The 23,256-nt window shown below is 47.2% G+C and overlaps 1 long non-coding RNA gene across 1 annotated transcript in view; it reads right to left on the bottom strand.

Moving 5' to 3' along the window:
- The window catches only part of LOC119396294 (uncharacterized), a 258,725-nt gene extending 256,598 nt beyond the window's left edge, over positions 1-2,127 (bottom strand). Inside the window, exon 1 of the long non-coding RNA XR_005184416.2 lies at positions 1,893-2,127. This is a non-coding gene — a long non-coding RNA (uncharacterized LOC119396294). The remainder of the gene's footprint in view (positions 1-1,892) is intronic.
- Between the last annotated feature and the right edge of the window lie 21,129 nt (positions 2,128-23,256).

The raw sequence follows: 23,256 nt of genomic DNA, 5'->3' as shown, positions 1-23,256 counted from the left end.
GGATTACGCACCCGATGCTCTTACCAATTGAGGTATACGGCGGTCGTCCCCCCGTCCACTTTATCGGGTATTTGTGTGCATGCAGACCTGGGAGTGTTAGTCATGCGCCGCTCGAAACCACGACGGCTGATTTGGAACACTATTTTTCTTTAGTGAAAACTTGAAAAGCGCGAACGAAGAAGACGAAACACATACAACAGGACTTGCGCTTAACTTGCAACTGGCGTTTATTGGAAACGAACATCGCGATATAACCCCCGCATCAAGCTCATGCATATGCACTCATCATCCCACAAAAGATAGCGTGGGTGTATTTTGAAAACATGAAATTTGAAAACAAATCTACGGTGTATCAATGTTTTCAAATTTCATGTTTTCAAAATACACCCACGCTATCTTTTGTGGGATGATGAGTGCATATGCATGAGCTTGATGCGGGGGTATATCACGATGTTCGTTTCCAATAAACGCCAGTTGCAAGTTAAGCGCAAGTCCCGTTGTGTGTTTCGTCTTCGTCGTTCGCGCTTTTCAAGTTTTCACTAATGATGGACCAACTCGCCCAAACCAAGGTATTGTTACTATTTTTCTCTTGCCAGCTGGCATCACGCATACGTGATCCTCTCACTAGCGGACTAAACAGCTTGAATTGCTTCTTCTTTGCTCCTTTCATTTTCCGGGCACAGATTCACCCAAAAAAGAAGAGTTTTATATCGAACACGCCGACTGCCGCATCCTTCAACGTCACGTCCACATGACAATATTCACTTCATTAAAAATTATCGAACGAGAAAGTTGACTGAGGAACAAAAGGAGAGAAGTGGTGCTTGGAAAAAAATAGCTCACAAAAAGGAATAGGATGTTTTCTGAAGTATGTTTCTTCATGTATTTCGTATACCTATGCTGCTTATATGTGAGCGTATGCGGCACACCTGCTCGGGTAGAGCCGCGTGCCGCACGCGAGCCGCTGCATATCATTGAAAGTGGGCATCCGTTCGAAGCTTTTTCGCGCGGCAGGACGTTACCACAATTTCCCATCTGCGTCCAGTTCGACGTACGCTCCGCCCCCCTTCGCTGGCTATTTGACCGTCATCGCGACTATCGCCAGATTTGTAACGAGAAAGCAAAATAACGCGCTTTCCCCGCCGATCTCGCAGTCTCTCCTCACGCGCGACGCAGCTGCCCGCTGCATACGCTCACCTCGCGCGGGGGGCTTCGAAGAGCACCTTCGCCATTTCGTGTGTACGCTGCGCGATGGAGCACTGATAAGCCGAAAATAAGAGGAAAATAAAAAAAAATCGAGGTCGTAATAACCAGCTTTTTTTTTCTCGTGTTATATTGATCAGCTTACTTTCCTCTCTGGGGAATCATTGGTCTGTAACGTCGCAGGTACGAAAGGATACTGCGATTTATGTAGGCTACAGGACTGATGGGACCGCATGTCGCAACAATTCTGTGCCCGTCTTGCACAGGTGGTTCACATAAAAGTATATAGTTAACGCCATGGCACAAACACAAGAGTGTGAAAAGTTGACCCGGGAATTTCGCGTGCCGAAACACTATATATCTATGACGCACGCCGCAGGAAAACTACGGATCAATTTCGACCACCTGGAGTTCTTCAACGCGCTCCTAAATACACACGGGCTCAAGTACACGGGTGTTCTTGCATTTTACCCCCATCGAAACGCGGCCGCCGTACCTGGAATGTAGGAGCGAAATCTAGCTTAGCAGCGTCACGCGTTACCTGCTAAGCTATCATGCAGAGCGGGTATATCTGAGCGATATCCAGCTGAAGGAGATAAGCAGAACGACTTCCCATCTATAATAGAGCGCGGTATCGTACACTCCTTTCACTCATGGTGTAGCTGCAGTGATAACAGCAGGTAACTTACGTTTGTCTACGAAGCTTTCCCGGTAGCAGTGTTCCCGAAGTGCGGCCACGACGTCGTTCTAAGCACCACACAGTATGCATTCACGTCGCCGAATCCACGAGACCCCGAAGCGGCTAACACTTCGCACTGCAAAACCACGTAGTATCGAGAATACCGTGGTGGTGACCAGCTTACAACGCCCAACGGGCCTCGTAAGGTGTTCTTTAGTGGCCTTCAAGTTCACTGAGGTCATTTATACGGTAAGTATACGCTCACAAACCGCACAAGAACGCGAGACACTTGTGCAGCTGATAATAAACTGGCGCCCGCATTCGTGCCTTCGACAACGCGGTGCGCATCGGTGTCGAGATTATTTCCAGATATGCTCGCATTGCGCGCAAGTTCAAAGATTTTACGGCGCGATACGCCTGTTATACGATGAGAACCAGTGATTGCAACCGCATCGAGGAGCCTGCATGCAGTTCTTGCGGCGCGTATGCCATGCATGAGACGCGGCCGAAGCGGCGCAGACAATCTGCTTAGTCACGTTGCGACCTGCGTCAAAAAGTGTGCACATGTAGGCGCTCGATAACAGACGGCGATGCGGTGCTGGCACACGGAAGACGATACAGTCCATTTTTGCTGGCGGGTTAAAGTGCAGAATCACGAATGGTGTGCGCGTGTGTTTGACGAATCTGGATCGGCACACAGCATGCAGTCCTGAATAAGACGGGGCCTGCTTTCGATATTGAGGTCAAAGCCTTGTACGGTTCGTCCGTCGAAAAATTCGACGTCCGGCGACGTCGTGAACACGAATGGCACAGAAATGCTTGTGAAGTTATAGATGTAATGAAGCCTAATGATTACGAGTACAAATTAAAGTGAGTTCAAAGAGATCTCAAAGCAAACCAATGTGCACTAAAGGGAATAGAGAGTGAAACAACGTACATTAAAGTGAATTACGTGAACTAAGTGTGAATAAAAAATGAATCAAGTGACTCAAGTGCGAATAAAGAGTTAATTGAACCAATTGACTCAAGTGTGAATCAAGAACGAATCAGGTGACCTAAGAGTGAGTCAACGTTCACTAAAGTCAATCAAGAATTAATCAAGTGACTTAGTGGTGAATCAAGCGTAAATCAATTCACTTCTTTGTGAATCAAGAGCAAATGAAATAACTTATGTGCGAATCGACGTGCATTAAGGTGAATCAAGAGTGAATCAAGTGACTTAGTTGTCAATCAAGAGTAAATCAGTTAACTTGAGTGTGAGTCAAGAATGAATCAAGTGAATCAACGTGCATTACATTAACCAAGAGTGAAGAAACTACGTTAAAGTGAATCAAGTGTCTTAATTGCGAATAAAGAGTGAATCAAGATACTTATATGTGAATCAAGCGTAAATCAATTCACTTCATTGTGAATCAAGAGCAAATCAAATGACTTATTTAAAGTGAATCAAGAGTGAATCAAGTGACTTAGTTGTCAATCAAGAGTAAATCAGTTAACTTAAGTGTGAATCAAGAATGAATCAAGTGAATCAACGTTCATTAAATTGACCAAGAGTGAACAAACTACGTTAAAGTGAATCAAGTGACCTAATTGCGAATAAAGAGTGAATCAAGGGACTTATTTGTGAATCTAGCGTAAATTAATTCACTTCATTGTGAATCAGGAGCAAATCAAATGACCTATGTGCGAATCGACGTGCATTAAAGTGAATCAAGAGTGAATCAAGTGACTTAGTTATCAATCAAGAGTAAATCAGTTAACTTAAGTGTGAATCAAGAATGAATCAAGTGAATCAACGTGCATTAAATTAACCAAAAGTGAAGAAACTACGTTAAAGTGAATCAAGTGACTTAATTGCGAATAAAGAGTGAATCAAGGGACTTATTTGTGAATCAAGCGTAAATCAATTCACTTCATTGCGAAGCAGGAGCAAATCAAATGACTTATGTGCGAATCAACGTGCATTAAAGTGAATCAAGAGTGAATCAAGTGACTTATAGTTGTCAATCAAGAGTAAATCATTTAACTTAAGTGTGAATCAAGAATGAATCAAGTGAATCAACTTGCATTAAGTGAATCAAGAGTGAAGAAACTACGTTAAAGTGAATCAAATGTCTTAATTGCGAATAAAGAGTGAATCGAGTGACTTAGTTGTGAATCAACAGTAAATCAATTCACTTAAGTGCGAATCAAGAACGAATCAAATGTTTTAAGTGTGAATCACTGTGCATTGATGTGGATCAGTAGTGAAGAAACATACGTTAGAATGAATCAAGAGTGAATGAAGTGTGAATCAAAAATGAATCAAGTGACTTAAGCGCCGATCTCATGTTACGCGCACCGTATGCCAGAGGTTGCGACATAGCTCTGATCCTCAGGCCGTAAAGCTGCGACCAACTTTAGCAAGAACGTTTTCCTGCCGAAGCAGTAGCACCAGCGTTCGCCACAAGGGACCCGCATATGCACCTACGGCATATGCAGAGTGCCTCGCTGCGGCGCCTGCTCCTCCGGTCGACGTCGCTTTTTTGGTGAAGCGGGCAGATGGGCTGCCGAGATGCACGGCGCGATAAAAATCGCATGCGTGCGTGAGTGCGGGGACCAGCGCGACAAAAGGCCGAGGAAAAGAGCGAGCACGCACACACGACGAAACGGAACACTGCTTTCGCGAGAGTGCCTTATAAGTGTGTGTACGCGCCATGTTCTTCTCTATTTTTGTTATTTTGTGTTGAGGATACGGCGAGGTCTTCTAGGGAACATGGCGCTTATAGCTGGCACATTAGGTTTACATGCGTGAGTAGGTGCATGTGCGCCCCTGCAGTCTCTACACACCTGACGAGCGTCTCGAACCTCGCGAGGCTCGTCGAGCACGGAACATGTCCTTGAGATGCTAACCGTCCCTCGGAGGAACTCGCGATGCAACCGGGAAGTCTTTCAGAGAGACCGACTTCCGCTGTCATGCTCGTAACCCCGATGCGCGTCCAGAGGTGACGTAAGGTAGGCAAAGCATATAACACTTGATATACATTTCCAGCACCTACGTAGAATAGGAGAGGTAGTCGAGAGGTAGTTTACCAGCACATCTTGTAAAGCTACTTAGAGAGATCGTGGTTTGAAGTTAGAAAAATTGCTTATTTCTGCAACTCACAAGGGAGCTTGAAACAGCGTGGTGAGGGGGGGGGGGAGGAGTGACAGAGGAAGGCAGGAAAGGAGAAGCCACCTCCTCGATACACTGTTAATCAGGTCCCGCTTAAAGCGCTAGATATAGCCAGGAAACCGGACATTTTCCGTGTAGTTTCCTGGATATAGCCAGCATTTAGCCAGGACCTGATTAAGAGTACTGCTGACTGGGGGAGTTGGTCCATCATATTCTCTTATAGCCTGTAGCGCAATTCAGTATGGGCATGGAGGAAAGGGACACAATGAAGGAAAGAAAAAATACAGGCGACAGGATGAGCGCTAAGATGAGCTCCCATTGTGTCGCCTGTCTTTTCCGTTCCTTGCTTGTGTCCCTTTTCTTCATGCTCATACTGAGTTAGGCTAAGGCTATGAAAGTACCTCCTCGAGATTTGCGTACCCACGACACCGAGCGCCTGCAGGCCGGGGTACCTCTCTACCCGTTGGAAAAACCCGTGGGTACCCGCTGGCAAATGGGAATCGAACGCAGTGCCTCCTGCATTGGAGGCGAACACTTTAACCACTTGAACAGCGCTGTGGTGCAAGGCTATAGTCAACCTGCCTGCAGCCAGCAACGTCCTTCACCTTTTTATAGTATTAAAATTAAAGAAATCAAATGACGCGCAGTAAAACGGAATCATACAAACTGTGTGTTTCGAACCAAAAGAGTCATGGCGCAGCTCACACTGTATGATATAAAGAAAGCAGAGGATCGCGTTGGGTGCTGGGCGTTGTTAAATAGATAGCGTTAAATAAATAGTGTTTTCCCGCGGATCGCGGGAGAACACTATTCTCGTGCAGCGCCCAACAACACAGCTGTACACTCATAAAAAAAGGTTGTAGTACTTACTAACTTCGGTTTACCAACTACTTGTCACATATGTTACTACTTGTTAGTAAGTACGGTTAGTAACGGGGAGGTTAGTAACCGTTACTAAACTCGCCGTTACAAACGAACTTAGTAGCGGTTACTATGCCCTTCTCGTTGCTAACTAGTAAAATGGGTAGTAACGGTTACTACAAAAAGAAATGAGTAACCGTGATCCTTTCGCCTCACGAGTCTTGTTTTTATAACGGTCAAATTCGCGAGCATCAACATTGCGATATATCAGTAGGTAATTATGCACAGCATGTCATGAATCAGAACACCACACATACACAACGACAAGGCTACGCGACACGTATAATTCAAAAATGTTTCCAGGAGTATATATAGCCCTACCTCTGGGGTACGCAGCTGGTGCCGGTGAGCAGCTAGGCTTTAGGATAAATAGTTTAAGTTATGCGCCTATATTTATATAGCGTACAATTTTATTTGGTGCGCGAGATAACGTAGCGTATGACTCTTAATCAAGCATATTAAGACAATCAATATGTTATGTCTATTTTGCGTAATATCGTCTCAAGATGGCCAATATACAAGACCCTGGACGGGGTTCTAAGCTTACAAATATCGCCTCAGCGATAGTGAATAGGTTGTAAAAAGCTCGTAACAATACCTTCTAAGAATCGTTTAACAAGTTCGTTTAAGAGGTCCATGGCAAAAAGTTAGTAACGGGGGGGGATCTATACAATAGAGTGAAAACAGAAGAGATAACTTTCGCCTTCGAGTCGTCTTCGGCAAATGCATAAGATCCCTGTGACTCTTTCCAGGAACACCTATCATGTAACCAGCAATCTCCGCTCTTGATGTCCTGTATTTCACCTTTAATAACTTGTCTCCTCCTTTGACATTTCCCCCCTTCTTTTTCTTGTGTTATCGTGTTTTTTGTGGTCGAGATAACGTTTTATTATTGATGTCCACATTTGATTTGATATTTATCGATAACGTTCTTCCTATTAAACGATCTTTTCGTATTAAGTTATCGTTTATATCTTCTTTAGTAGGCCTATCATTACTTTTCCTCGTTAGCTTTTTTTTTTTTATTGACATGGTGTAAGGAGATGTTGGCGAACAAATAAGGCGCCGGCTACTGCTTAGCTCTTAGAGGTGTCTAACATAGAGCACATAGATTAAATCCCGTAGAAGCAACGCTGTAATTAATCAGAAATCCCTCCCTCCCTCTCTACTGTTATTTGCTGTAACCATAGAAATATTGTTTATATTCAATTATTTAGTGCAGATACGAGTAATTTTGAGATGTAATGTTGATTTGTTATTCAATTTGCATTTTATAACGTATATATTCCCTAAAAAAACTTTCATCAGCGCATTGCTCAACGCCTACTCCTACTTAATCGGCGCCGCCGTATGACGGAGATGTCACGTAATGGTAAACAAGGATTGATTGATTGATTGATTGATCGATTGATTGGTTGGTTGATTGATTGATTGATTGATTGATTGATTGATTGATTGATTGATTGATTGATTGATTGATTGATTGATTGATTGATTGATTGATTGATTGATTGATTGATTGAAACGACCCAATGCGACACGCCGTACGAGTTCATTTTGCCCAGATGCAGCTTTATAAACGAAAAAGATCGCTACGCCTGTGTGTTGCAGGGAATCAAACTCACGGCCTCGTATCTCAGTGACAAAGCGCAATATTTTCTGAGTAAACGGCTGGCCCAAAAGCTGGCTCCACGAATAGTAAGAACGTTGAGAAAGTTAGCGAGTCAAAACTATCGCAACATAATGAAACAGCAACGCGAACGAAGTAAAGGGACGAAAAACAGTGCAAGACAAGCTCCGATTAGGACATACCTTAGAAACCTGAAGTGATGTTATTGAAACAACGCCGGCTCGTGATGTTCTAAACGTTTTTTATCAAATTCTTCCAAGGCAGCAGTCTGGATTTGACATTGAAGACTTTCCTACTGTTTGTTTATTCACCACCACTTCGTCATTTTTACAATTTAACCTCCCTCTCTCTCTCTCTTAACCCCCATTCTTCTTCGCAAACGCTGAGTAGCAGGTCGCAACTTTTATTCAGACTGCCCTCTCAGCTTTAAATTACTTTTTCTGTCAAGTTCACTGGGGTGCTTCTGGTCAGTCAGAGTTGAATGCATAGCAGCTGTTATGGTTAGGTTATGTAGTACCATCAAGTGTTATCTGTGCTAAAATGATAACTCGTCATTCTAACTTGCGTACGCAGATTCCTTAAAGGCCAACTCCGGCGATTTTTCGAGGTCGATGGATCTCAATGAAATTCACTGGGTACGTTCCATTGCACGTTTCAGTCATTTATGCCAAATTACAAGCTTGAGACATGCGCAGATTGTTTGCAAATGAATTTTAAAGATTGTCTGCAAACGCCCTCCTGGCTTCCCACAATTACTGGCAACATTGCGTCTGTGACGTCAGTATTGGGAAGGCGGCGGAAGTGACGCAGCCGAGGGCACCGCTAACTTGGGCGCTTCGGCCGCTACAGCGAGCGTCTGCTGTGCACAAGGCGACAGACAGCGTTGATTTGGCCGGCGCTTCGCTGGTCGTCCCGGCTGTCACAGTTTTCATACTCCGCGCCGGCGTGACCGGCATGCCTTGCACGACTTCCGGTTCGTTCGTAACAACGTCTACGTCATACGTAGACAGTACACTCGGTTGGGTTTCGGTTTCGGTGTTGCGCGTTTTTGCTTATTTAAAATTATTCTCCAATTTGCCGAGTATTTCTGCTATCGGGCCCGTAACAGGAACGTCTCAGGAACATAAAATCACCATTACTTTGACATGGCCAAAAAATCGCCGGAGTTGGCCTTTAACGAAGAAAACTTTCGATCCCATGTGCAAGTAGAGCACATCACGAGCCGCTGGTTTCGTTATGCTGTGTATTGCAACCCCCATATTGCCTATGTACTATCGATACTATACTCGACAACCACGTAGCGAGCTACCATGGACCGCAGTGTTCCGATATCGGAGTGACACGACACCCGCCGCGTTCGATACTTTACTGGTGGTGAGTTACGAGCCACAAAATGAGCAACTTGCTTTCCCATATTTTCTTTTTTTCCTCGTCTCCAGTGTTATACCATTTGTTACTTATTTCATGATACATTCTCTGCACATACGTGTACTCTTTACATCCCACAGGCACGCAGGTCGATCGGCAGCTAAGAGACGGATGCGGGCAGCGGTTCCCGCGGTGCCAGTCAACGGAGGGGGGGGACCCCCGGCGCCTCGGACCCCCGGCGCGGGAAGGGGGGGGGGGTACCGACCCGTGGTGGCGTCGAGACCCCGAGCGCTCCTAACACAGGACTGCGAATCTCTCTTGGCGCCCGCGCAGGGGGATGTGAGGGGGGCAGAAAAACGCGCAAAAACGCGCGCAGCACCCAGATGATCGTCGTTCATTGTTGGGCCCCGGAGCAAGAGATGCTATCTGGCCCGGGGCCCCCCCTCCGGCAGATGTTCACCTCCGCTGACGCCGCCGCCGCAGCAGCCATCGGTGCACCGGCAGCGCGAAGCTAGGGTAGTGAACGGCGGTGAGAGTGAGCGAGCTAGTACGAAGAAGGGGAACGTTGTAGGTATAGCTCTGAAAAACGCAACGGGCGAGAGAGGAAAGAAACGAGTAGTTTATAAGAAGCGCAATAAAAAAAAAAAAAGAAACCCGACAGGAAGAAGAGAAAGGCGCCGAGCGCGCAGCGCGCGGCAGCGCGTTATCGCGAGCGGGCATCGCCAACGCTCGCTCCGCGCGCCACCCCTCCCGTTTCTTTCCCCGCCGACAGTTCCCTCGTCGTCTGCTCGATGGACATTAGGCTTAGCGCTGGGCGCCAACCGCCCCGTCGTTGCTGCGAGGAGCATTCGCTTTCTGCTGCCGTCCCTCTCTCCTCCGCCCCTACAAGCTTTGTTTCCGGCAGCCGCCTCGGACGCGTTTTGTTCCTCTTCTTAAAGTGAGGGAGGGAGGAGGGGGGGGGTGCTGTTGTAAGTTGACGACGACGACGGCGAAGTACTTCTGCCCCCCCCCCCCAACCCCACCCCCACCCCCCTATTACACGCATGCTCACCCCGCATGTTGTCGCTGTACTCGCACGTACACAGCTTTCTCGGCCTCCCCCTCGTTCAGCTTAGCATATAGTGGACCACATAGACAGGACACAGGGTAGACGGCGCCTTCTCGCCTCTGAGGTAGCTGTCGAGGAACGGAGTCGCAAGCTTTCAGAAGAAGCCTTCGCCTTGCTCCACTTCGCTTCTGCGGTAAAAAGCGCGCCCTGATGCTCTCTGCGTGTTCGCGCGTGTATCGAGAACTCCCTCTCTCTCTCTCTCTCTCTCTCTCTCTCTCTCTCTCTCTCTCTCTCTCTCTCTCTTTCTCTCTCTCCGTTCCTCAGCATCGCTTTTATCTTGCATTGTTGCCTCTCGATGCGCACTTAACAAAGCGTCCTCGCTTCCCACGAATCGAACGGGAAACCCCTGAGAGCGTACGCTTTGAGATTTCGTGATCCCTCCCTCCATACATTTTTCCCTTCAGCAGCAGCGAGAGCATCAGTGGCGTCAGGCGCGGAGAGCAGTTTTGTCTGCGCGGATGGACATGATCTTGCGGTGGTCCTTCCGCAAGGGACAGAGCAGGTCAGAACTTGGACGACCAAGGCTACTGGGACATCCTTCTGTGGAACGGCGCACGCGCCCGCGGCGAGTGTTCTTGTGTCTGCGCCTCCACCCCATTTTATTTGTTGCCACGACTTCTTGGGTGATGCGAGTTGTCAGCCTCTGGCGCCATAGTCGCTGGGCGCAGTGGTCGTACCATCTGCTTGCACGTGACCTGGCTGCCCTTTATATAGTGGTTCAGGAAAGAGGAAGCAAATGCTGTCAGCGTAACCGGATCATCAGGCAGGGAAGAGTGGTGACATTGCCTGTGGTGTCAGTGGCAGAAAACAAAATGTATATTCTTGGGACTTGGGACAAAATGTATATTCTTGGGACTTGGGTGTCTGGTAATGGTACTCGCACGTCGGCGTTCGCATGCCCTGGTGTACCTCTTGGGTTGACATTGCGTGTCACAATCTTTCAATTAACTCAATTAATTGTCATTAATTATCCTGACAGTTCATTGGCCCTTATCTCCGATAACATATGCATTCAATATTAGTCTTAACTTGAACCAGAACTATAGATTTCTATCTTTTAGAAGAATTCTTAGGAATATTCTTAAAGGGACCGACAACTGATTTTTCTCGACCCAGTTTTTTACGGCGCGACAGGAAGCTTACCCTTCAAAGCGTTTGTAGCTGCAGTGGTTTATCCGAAAAGCGCGTAGTTATTTTATAAGCAGTATTTTTCGATCTGAAAGGCTCCAAACACGCATGAAGGCTTGCTCCAGCAACGCTGAGAATTGATAGCGATGTCGCTAGCCCCTGTGAAAGCTGTCGTTGTTCTGCTTTCGCAGGAGTTACTGTAACTACGCTTAACCACCTTTATTTTGAGCTTTCCAACCATTTTTTGAAAATAGCAAGCTGTTACAATGAGATGATGTGGCTTTATACACCTTCTCGGTATTTGTACAGCGTTGTGTGCGCCTGCGCCCAAGGTTGCCTGCGCCTGTGTCAAGGCTGCCTACGCCAAGCGAAGGCAGCGCCACTTTGTTGCATACAACTAACGCAGGCCTATATGTACATTTTTATAGAGTAATATCTTTTAATATAAAGAAATGAACAATATTTCAGTACTAACAGAAAAGTAATCTAACTCGTACACTAATCAACGGTCACGTGACCGGCTTCATTGGACCGTTTGTGATTTTGCCGCCAGAGGCGCCAAAGGTCATTTTTCGCGGCTTTCAATGAAGAAATAAAAATATAAATCCACCTCTCATGAGATAAACAGGGTTGGTTTGAGTCAATGCGACGGACAATCTTTCCATCAGTGCAGTCATCTCATTTCATGTTCTGGGCAGTTGTCGGTCCCTTTAAAACCAGGAGTGCTCGACAGGACATGCTTGGAAGAGAGACAATTAAGAGTGCCACTCGCTGCTTGAAAAGGGGAGCGACCTTCAGAAATTGGTATCTGTGTTTATTGTACACTGACACGCTGTTTCAGCCAACTGAGCTCGAAACGACCAATGTAATAATTAACAAATAAATAATTTGACTCATTAGGTGTCGCTCGCGTCTGTAGACTCCGCGTGACCGAATCTCTGTCATGGCCACGCTTTCTTACATAGACCTAGGGCTGCGTTTTTTTTTGTTTTTTTTTTGTGAATATAGAACTGTAGAAGCGTCGATATGCGGGCTAGTTGGCATACGCTCATATAAACAGCGCATAGGACGGTACAAAAGGAGAGAACCTATACAGATCAGCGCTTTTCTTGTAGCTTCTTCTCTTTGGTGCCATCCTTTTTTGCGCCGTTAGTATAAATGTGAATATAGAATCTAACGCGTCGGTGTCACTGCACGACTCTCCTACGGTTCTGCGCTGAAATTTACTTCCGAGCGGGTGCCAAGTGTGTTTGTCCTGTTGTCGTGTTGTCGCACGATCGCTGCTTCTCCAACAATCGGGATGTCATACCGAGCGATTTCTTATCATCAACCGCTCAAGGGCGGCTGATCCGACTGATAACGTACGCGCAGCGTCGCTTAAGTAATTGAGGAAGCGTAGAAAGGAAGGGGATAGGGATAGAGTTACTATACAGTAATGAGGCCCTCTTCTAAAACCAAACACTGGATCTGTTTTACATTAATACGTCCGTTTCCCTTATCAGTGAAACGTGCTCTTCTCCGGTTAACCTAGATGTGGTGCAACGAAGCTTACCTTGCGGAGCTACTTAAGCTTAACTCGTCATTTTGCTTGAAAAACTTCTCAGTTATCATACTCTTGAAACGCAATGCCCGCATATGTGGAGACGGCATGTTTTCGCACGTTCTTTGGACTAGTATCCAAGAAATAGCAAGATACACTGCGCATAGAATGAATTGAACCTTATATGTTTGAGCCAATGTGTCTTGATTTATCCTTAATGTGCTGAGTACAGCTGTAGCCGGTCAATTGGTGAAGGCACTGCGTTCCAAGACCAACGTCAAAAGTAGTATTCTTTTACTCGAAATGAATACAAACAAAAAACGAATTGCGCATGCATTTTAAGCCTGTGATTAGATTCGTTTTATGTAAAAATGGAAGATGACTCACTATAAAATAACTCAATATTCAATTACAGGCTATTTACGATTAATCACGCAAACTCGTACAAAACAACGTATTACTTCTTTTTTTTTCCTGCAAATGTAATATCGAGTGCCTTGGAATTATGTTTAGCGAATTTGACACATTTGCAGACAGTCCACCATAATTGGCGTCTGAATGGGTTGTCGTATGAATTGTTGGCTAATGAGGGAAACATAAGCTATGCTGATGAAATCGGGTGTGTTGCCATGAGGCTTAACATCGCAAACTTTTCGATTATCTGTCTTGCATCTCCAGCTCCGTATAAGTAGGGCATCTACAAAGGCATTCGGCTTTCCTTCGTAAGTGTGTCCTCTCTACGCTGTGCAGAGGCGATCACTCGCAATCGCTCTAGCTCCGCCTCGACCACAGACCGGTGTCGCTAGCAACTATCCTTGCATGTAATCCTCAACACTTGTTAAAAATTTTTTTTCGATGGAGGCGAAATGCCAGTGTTCCGTGTACTGTGCGATGTAAATGCACGTTAAAGAACCCCAACTGGTCGAAATTTCCGGAGCCCTCCACTACGGCGTGTCCCATAAACATATCGTGGCTTTGGCACGTAAAACACCACATATTATTATTATTATTATTATTATTATTATTATTATTATTATTATTATTATTATTATTATTATTATTATTATTATTATTATTATTATTATTATTATTATTGCGGAAAAGTTTGTGAGCGAGCAAGGATGAGGTCGAGGACAGCAGAGGGTCAGGTGGGCGACGACATAAAAAAAATGTGCCGACATAAAATGTAATCAGCTCGCGCAAGACAGGGTGGGTTGGAGATCGCTGGAAGGGGCTTTCATCCTTCAGTCAACATAATACAGGCGGACGATGACGATGAAGGACACGGGGCGTTAGAGTTTCTGAAAAGCGCCGGCGACATGGAGACGCCATTGAAGGGACACTAAAGGCAAATATTAAGTCAACGTGGATTGTTGAAATAGCGTTCCAGAAACCTCGTGGTGCTCGTTTCGTGCCAAGGAAATGCTTAGTTCGAAAGAAAACCAGGTTTCAGTCGTCCGCACACCGTTAAGCGCAATTCAAACCACCCGCCTCCAAGAACGGCCTTGTGACGTAGCATTCGCCATGCCCGCATTGACCGACAGCCGGCGATGCGGAGCAGAGGGCTTTAGCGGAGCACAGACTGGCGATAACGGACCTTGCGTCGTTCTCAAGGGCAAGTACTTTTTTTGCATGAATCAGAGTGAAATGCTAAAATTTCATTTTATTCCGTCTTGTAATGCACTGGAATATTCTTTTCTGTCATAGGTAGCTTGAGTACTTGTGATTAATCGTACTGAGGCCCTACTGTCCCACCGGCAGCGCCAATCCATTTCATACCTTAATTTCTCGATTATACTGAACCGCTGCTGTGCGTAATATTGACGTTTTAGACACTCTCAAGCACTGACCTCTCACTCTGACTTAAAATATTATTTTTGCCTTTAGCATCCATTTAAGTGTCAGGGATGCTTCGTTATTCACAATGGCACGATAAATTTGGACGGTGACAAACGAGTGAACGACAAAAGTGTATGGCCCCGCTGGCTTTCTACGGAAAGCAGGGGCGTAGCCCGGGGGGGGGAGGGGGGGGGGTTGAAATTTTCTCACCGAAATTTTTCGATTTTGCGTGGGTATATATACACGCACACATACAAACGCACGCACGAACATAAAAAAAGGATGGTTGAACCCTTCCCCCCCCCCCCCCCCCCCGAAAAAATTTCTGGCTACGTTTCTTACGGAAAGTGTTACTTTTCTACACACCCGTATTTCTAGGTGACATGCTAAAGCATGTGCTGAGCATGTTCGTCGCCATGCATAACAGACAAACACTTGGAAAAATAACCAATTAAAAAAAGGAATAAGCCATAACTGCACAAAGCAACCTACTCATCACTCTAGTTGTTGCTGTTTTGTCTTTAAGTTTTGTTTTTAAAATAGTCACTTATGCGTTCGCATAAGACGATTCGAAGGCGCAAGCTGTATTCTTTTTCTTCACAGTCGATTATACCGATCCCCCCCACTTCTTCCACGCCGAGAGCTTTCTGTACCTCATGCGGCTTTGCAGTGCCTCCAAGATCAGCACACCTTTGACCCAACAATGATTTCATGTGATGACGTCACAAATACTGACGACATGTGATATCGTGATCACGTCACCGATTGCCAATATTTGGATACGAGCCGAGATTTTACTTCGTGTTTTTGTTGTGTTCAATTCTTGCTGATCACGCGTAACAGAATAACAGAAGTGCACCTAAGGGACACTGCAGCTGCTTGTCGATAAGTATGTGTGCGCGCGCGGGTGCACACACCTGTCGTGTGTGTGTGTGTGTGTGTGTGTGTGTGTGTGTGTGTGTGTGTGTGTGTGTGTGTGTGTGTGTGTGTGTGTGTGCGCGCGCGCGCGCGTGTGTGTGTGTGTGTGCGCGCGTGTGTGCGTGTGCGCGCGTGTGTGTGTGTGTGCGTGCGTGCGTGCGTGTGTGTGTGTGTGTGTGTGTGTGTGTGTGTGTGTGTGTGTGTGTGTGTGTGTGTGTGTGTGTGTGTGTGTGTGTGTGTGTGTGTGTGTGTGTGCGCGCGCGCGCGCGCGCTACTGGTGCATACATTAGTAGCAGCCGCACCAAACGCAGAGGATCCACACAGAAAAAAAAAACTCGCTTTTAAGACCTTGCTGATCAACCACATATGGAAAAAATATATATATTTAGTTGCACAACGTGCCTTCTGAGACCGAAGCGGATGATTTGGCAACATAACTATAATGATAAAGCGCTGTAGAGATTCCTTACAGAGGTCGTCTAAAAATCAACCGTAGCAGCGCTTGTGGAATTGCCATGTGAGCGAAAGCACTAATTTACTTCATACATTTCCGACAGAAGCTGGTAATATGGGTCAATAAACAAACTAACATTAATATAGCTCTTCTCCACCTCATGTCGCGGCGGCTTTTTGTCGCTCAAACCTATGCATCCACCGATGCTCGTCAAGCGCAGTAAGCTAGCGCCATCTGGAAGTTGCATCGGGAACAACGGCGCCGGCGCCGAGAGCAGAATTGAATGTATGCTGGCTCGGAACTACAGTGTACTATACTCGGAACACTAAATCTTGTGTAGCAGCTGGAATTAACCAAAAGAAAGAAAAAAAAAACGCCACTCAAGCACTCCGTACGGATGGTGCCACGAAGCTCAAACTTGCGGCGTCGGTGTTTATCACTGGGTTAATCCCGACGGTTCATTAAAGTTTTTCTTCGTTACGTCTGTCCAGAAGCAGTAGAACAGCGCCGGCGAAAACAACAGATCAGACGAGGAGAAGGACACGTAACACAAGGCGCCTTGTGTTACGTGTCCTTCTCCTCGTCTGGTCTGTTGTTTTCGCCGGCGCTGTTCTACTGCGATTATGAGCCAACTAGCCCAAAAGTACATCTTGACAAGGTCTGTCCAGAAATTTTAATTGGTGTTTGCCGCCCGCGTGTTGCCTTCTTCCCTTTTAGTGTAACGGTGCTGACTAGCGAGATTTGGACAATTTCTGTGGCGGATGCGTTTCTGCCCGCGGAAGACGACTTCATTCCTAGTGTACCAGTGGTGACTAGTGCGGCTTTCCCGATTTCTGTGGCACGTGCGCGCTAGGAGATTTTGCGTATAAAGGACGTACGAATTTTTGTTTCTCCTAGACAACTTCCCTGTTAACAAAAAAAAAAAGAACAAAAAGACCCCACTATTTAGCGAAAAGGTAGTGAGGGGTGACTCAAATTCAGAGCGCCATTTATTGATAACGCGAAATTCAAGTCTCGCATCAAGAAAGAAAGAAAGAAAGAAAGAAAGAAAGAAAGAAAGGAAGGAAACCACGGCTTCTATCCATACAACATCTTTTTTTTTCTGTTTCCGCAATCGCACCTCCGCGTTCAGTGAAACGGGAGGTAGAATTGTTCTTGTCGTTGTGTTTACCGTAATTTGTCTTTACACCGTATATCTTTGTATGTCTCTCTCCCCGGTGACCGCCCTATATATGTCTTGGACTCAACCCGCACGGAAAATCTTTGAACCCTTGCAATCGTATGCGTGTACAGTGCTCTTGATTATTTTTCTTCTCCCCTTCTCTTAATCATTCGTTAACTAAGTATCGATATCGTGATTTGAGATAGCCAGGCAACCTTCCCGTGTCCTCATATCTAAATAGCACAACTTTATCCACTTTACCGATATTAGCCTTTCGTGGCTAAAGGCACGGCGTGTTCAATAGAGGCCAAGTCGGCCCACGCAGCAACACAATAATAGCATCTGGGGTTTCACGTGCAAATTCCCCGATATGATAGTTCATAATGGGGAGCGCCGCAGTGGTGGGCTCCGGAAATTTCGACAACCTGGCGTTCTTTAACGTGCTATGCAAGAGCGGGAGCAAAGTTCATCACAACAACGCTGTCGCATATAGACGCGGTTACAAAACGCGAAGCGCAACTCTTGTTATAGCGGCCATGTTATAACAACAAAAGGCTAGGTTACATAACGTCAGGCGTGTATACCCACCGTGGCGGCCGATGTTTTTACACGTTTTACACGACGGGGTTCGCGGAACACCCGCGGCTTCGCATCGAAGATCCACCCTGCACGCAAAACAAAGAAAGCCCCGCTGCAAAACCTGCCAGTGTTCGCGGCCGACGATAAATAACGCGCGAGATGGGGGCAAAAGCGCGCAGCGCAAGTGTGCGTTCGGGGCGGGGCGTTAGACGCGGCGCCAAAACTCTTTCCTCTGCGCGCGCGGCTGAGTCAGCGGCTAGCTCACGCTTCTTCGGAGGAGTCGCGCCTTCTCTTCTCGGTTTGGGACGTCCCGCGAGCAGACTCGGGGCGCGCAGGGGGTGGACAGCTATAACGCCGCCGGTGATCGCGAGCGAGCGCGCACACAGAGCGCGCTAATGGTTCGGCGGCCGCTAATGACCGACGATGCTGTTGCTGCTGCTGCTGTCGACTGAAACGTCATGCGGCGGCGCTACCACTGCCGGCTTTGCTGCTGCGCGCTTGCGTATACGTGCTCGGGGTTGCAACGGGCGCGCGCATTCATAACAACGAAGCAACAATAACGTTGGCGGCGGCCTGCCGGAGTTATAAATCTTCCGCTAACTGCATGCGATACGCCGATCGGCTCGCACTTGAGGCCGCTGGGCGGCTCCGAAAACGTCCCGGCATGCCTTTCCACCCCTCTCCCTCTCCGTCTCTCTCTCTCTCTCTCTCTCTCTGTGTGTGTGGAAGCTTTGGTGTAGGAGAACAGTGCAAGCGCGTGCATGAAGGCAAAGGTTGGGCAGTCAAACTTTTCTACAGAATACACACGCGTCCACACACAAACACATACAAACACACAACACCGTTCTTCATCCCGGTTTGAGGGCTCGTTTGGAATCCATAACTCATTGCGCATAGAGAGAGGGCAGAGCGCATGAATTATGCAGGCACCGCTTTCGCTCAACACTGTGCGTGCGTTAAGAAAAGGGGGCTATCTGCTGTGCGCAGTCTGCCAAGCCTCTCCAGTGGCCGACCTATACGCCTTCTACCAGTATCCTATACACCCACAACTATACCCCCTTCCTCAAATCTCCTTCCTGCTGCAGGCATAACACCCTACCACTTGCCTCTCGCACTTATCGCATTGTTCGCGGCTGTGGAGTGTATTTGTGTGCGCGTTTTCGTATGTGTGTTCGTGTGCGAGTGCGTATGTGCGCGGGTATACCGTTTGGGAGTGTCTGTGTGCTCCGAACGTATCGCGGAGGCGTTCGCGGTGCAGTTCTCGCGGACACTTCAAACATATGAATAATGGAGATCCGGCGGCGCGCCCTGCGCCGATCTAGTTCCGCGGCGAAGCCGTTTAGCATCGCCGAGTAGCCAGTGGGGAGATTTTCGTTGCGGCCATCGGCGTAAATGACTGGACACATTTGCACTCTCGAATGACTGCTTTCCCTTGTTCACAAGTTCCCTTGTTCATTAACTCAACACTACAGCGCATCGAATCGGTATAGTTGAGCTGACCGAGTTCGACCCGATCGCGTTTGCGAGCACCTTGCCAAGCGGGTTATAGGCGAGTCCGCCCCTATACCAACATGTGTAGGAATAATGCAATAGCTTTTTTTTTATATAACAGTAGTGGAGCGCTTTAGCGTCATCTTTGTGCGCATTAACTCAACGCTAGCGCATCGAATCGGTATAGTTGAGCTGACCGAGTTCGAGCGTTTGCGAGAACCTTGCCAAGCGGGTTATAGGCGAGTCAAAACGGCGAGTTGACTGAACTCGCCTCGCGGCTCGAGCGTTGTCCGACTTGCTAAACGTTTAGCAAGTCCATGGCCAGCTACCGACTCGACAAGCTGAATTGACCTTAACTGCGAAAAAACATAAAGTTTATTCGTATTCATTTCTTTTTATATACATTTATGCATATTTCATCTTTTCTACAGAAAAGTTGAGTTTTGATTTTAAAACGAGCTCTGGGTTGAGCAATGCGTGACTGTACAAATCCACCAGATGGGCCATGTCGACCCCGGACACGTCTTCCATGTGTGCCGATGCGGTATATGTGCCGATACTTTATCATGTCTCGGCTACCCATGCACCTTTAACACCACCTCATGTAAAATTGAAGCCGATGTAGCCAAACCCGTAGTATTTATGCGGATTTACAGATTATCACTTGAGAGAGAGAAATGTAAAGTAAAGAGAGGAAGGTTAAACAGGGGAGATCTACAGTCGGCTAGCCCGTATTCGGTAACTGGAGGAGGGCATACGAAAGAAAGAAAGAGGAGAAGAGTCTATGCAGGCACCACAAGGTCTTTATGACTATGGCAACGTCCAATATGCAAAAACATCAATGCACAGTCACAACGCGTCGGTCAGTCTGGTTTCTCTAAGGAACAGCAGCAACGTCTTTAAATAGCGGCTCGCGTTGAAGCCGGTGTAGCCCAGTGCTCTAAAAGCTGGCATATATATGTGACGAACCACACGAGAACGGTGGGGTGCGGTAGTGGTGGGAGAGGAAGACGAAGTGTTCAATAAACACTGATCTTCGTACAGCCATCATGTCTCCTGCGTTACATATATAGCGCGGTCGGGAGCTTTAGGGTTATTCTGATATATAGTTAAAACCACGTTAAAACGGGGGCATTTGCAGACAAGGTGCGCGATTGTTACGCCGTACCTATACGATTGAATTCCGTGTTAGTATCTATAGTAAACATATCACTTTGTAACAATATATTGACTGCGACTTCTTCACAAGCACGTTTCGCGGGCGATCTTGCGCTTTATGGGGGAAAGAAAATGCGAAGGGAAAACAGAAGGAACCGCACGCTCTTCCCGTAGAACGCCGTAGTATATATCGCAGAATGGTCCTTGAGTGAGAAAATGCCGGTCCGTGATGTATCATTTTCTGCAGGCACGGCCGACGAGAGAAGTGGCGTCTCCTCCCTTTTCACCCGTCGTCCACAACTTTCCGTTGTATTTTTGTCTCGTTCCTATCGTTCGCGCTGAGGGGGCGCCACTTTTCAACGATGTATATGTGAGCGCGCTGAAACGTCGGTGGAAATTCTATGGCTCGAAAACAGAAAGGTGATTCCGCTGCCACCGTTCCATTAGCGTCCCAGTGGTTTGTTGCCGCTTACCGCATTCACTCGCAGACAAGGCGCACTCGCGGCAAGGCTTCGTTTCACTCATGGCTACAGACTATACAAACTACAGCTGCCTGTCATGCTAACATTTAGACCTGTTGCTGTGCTTGTCGTTCGCAGTGACATCGCGCGCTCTCTTATCAAGGCGAGCTGAAGGCGAGTTTTTTTTATTGATTGATTGATTGATTGATTGATTGATTGATTGATTGATTGATTGATTGATTGATTGATTGATTGATTGATTGATTGATTGATTGAAATTCTTCATCGCCTTGCTCCTTGCAAGGCAATACCTATGCACTAATTAAAGCACAGCGCCTGCGATATCTTTGCAACTGTCGACGGAGCAGTGAAGTCATTCTGCAGCGCATATTATCTATACAAGTTGAAAAAACAGTGAACGGAACACATCGACGACCATTTCGCATTCAATTATTTCATTATCCGTTCGTTAGGCATTGAGTCATTGGTTAAGGATTCATCAGTAACCAAATAATGATGGTCAAATGATGACCAAGCTGGTCAATGACACACACCTTTCGAGAAATGAACCAGGATGGCTTCAGAAAACAAGATGCCATCCTGCTTTTGTTCTTAAGTGCGGAGCACTTTAGGGGCCCGGGTTGTCGTCTCACGTCGTCTCATGTCGTCGCTTGGCGTCACGCTCAAAGTACCAAAACAGGTCAAAAGACAGCGCTTCAGGTCAAGTACATACCAAAATAGGTCAAGAGAGGGCGCCACTGCATCATAAATGAAGGTTTCCATTCCCCGCTATGGTCTGCATGGCGGGAAAGGAAACCTTCACTTGTGATGCAGTGGCGTCCTCTCTTGACCTATTTTGGTAGGCTGGCGGACTGGTCTGCTAGTGTTGCGGCCCCCTGGGTCCCAAACTAGACCCCCCCCCCCCCCGTCCAGTCTGGCTCCCACATTCCCACTCCCATTTATTATCAATAAAGTTTATTCCTCCTCCTCCTCCTCCTCCTTTCCCGCTATGGACGCTGAGCAGGCTGCACGTTTGGAACGCCAGCGTTTGGTTTCCCGTGGACGCCAGCTTCGCCGAATGGCTAATTCGTCTGTCCGAGCCAGCGAAGCCACAGCGAAACGCCAGCGTCGGGAGTTCGACACATGCTAATAAGGCGGCAACAAGGGCTAGTTGGTACGTCTTCATGCTTGTAGTGCGCTGCCAGTGGACACGGACCAGAAAAAACGAGGAAAACAACACAGGGTGATGTGAGATTGCGCATCACCCTGTGTTTTTTCCTAGTTTTTTTTCTGGTCCGTGTCCACTGGCAGCGCACTACAAGCATGAAGTTCGACACAGACCTACGGAAGTGAGGAGCGGAGGCGCAACGTCAGAGAATGCGAGGTAGCCCTAAGCTTCAGAGGTCTCAGACGCAAGCCGCACGCCAACAAGGTCAGGCGAACCGGCATTTTCGACAAGCCAAGCGTCAACACAGGCAGGCAAATTCACAGCTCTGCTACGCCATTTCTACTGTTCTCGCGGCGTGGAATTGGCTCGATTTTTTTTTTTTTTTGCTTTTTGTTTAAGGAAGCATACACACGGCGGAATGCGACAATATGGAACATTTTGAGTGTGTCCGGAACAGCATCTTGAATGGACATTTGACCAACGCGCCCGCGCATCCGCTATCCGTGCGAGTGGGGACAGCACGTGCGACCGCCGGTTTAATAGTGACTTCTGGGGGCTCATGAAGGTCTTTATGATGGGGTCCTTTGCGAAAAGGGCTACTGCGTGCGCACTGGCACCGCTGCCGCCCCCTGGTGCGGACTGTCAGAAATAATAAGAAGACGCGCGCATGCGATGACGCTTCGCAGAGCATCCGGACGTACGGCATATCCGTGTTGGCGGCAACCACCGGGTTTCTTTGCACTTATGCCGCTTGTATGTATACACGCACTGGACGAGTCTCCCGGAAATGCGCGAATCGGTGGCGACCTGTGTGGAGCAGAACCTACCATTATGGAACGAGCACACCCTGTATATAAAGTCCACCAGCGAATGGATGGATGACCCACACGAAGTAGGTTGTGAGGGGAGCCGTGGGAGTCGCTTTCAACCGGGCATATTGCCGTCGACGTTAAACGCCGGCCAGCTTCCTTTCCTTGAGCTGATTTCAGTGTGAAAATGATCTTACATTGGAGGGGAAAAAATACAAAATGTGGCTTCGATGTTACGTCGGCCAAGCAAGCGGTTCCTGTTTCCTTAGCGCATCGACACTTAACGCACAATGTGTGACGACAGCTCTGTCTTTCTCTCTCTCTCTTCTTGAAGGGCGAGGAGTCTAGGTGGATAGAAAAGAGCACGGTGGAAAGAGAATAAGGTAAGAGGTATAGTGCGTTGGCATTAGGAGGGACAAAATGAATTTAAAAAAAATGGAGGCAACCCTATTCCCAATTGACTTAGGTGTCTGGTATATAGTGGCA

The sequence above is a fragment of the Rhipicephalus sanguineus genome, chromosome 6 (assembly GCF_013339695.2).
Source record: "Rhipicephalus sanguineus isolate Rsan-2018 chromosome 6, BIME_Rsan_1.4, whole genome shotgun sequence".
NCBI classification, from domain to species: Eukaryota; Metazoa; Arthropoda; class Arachnida; order Ixodida; family Ixodidae; genus Rhipicephalus; species Rhipicephalus sanguineus.
This window is presented reverse-complemented; position numbering and strand designations above follow the sequence as displayed.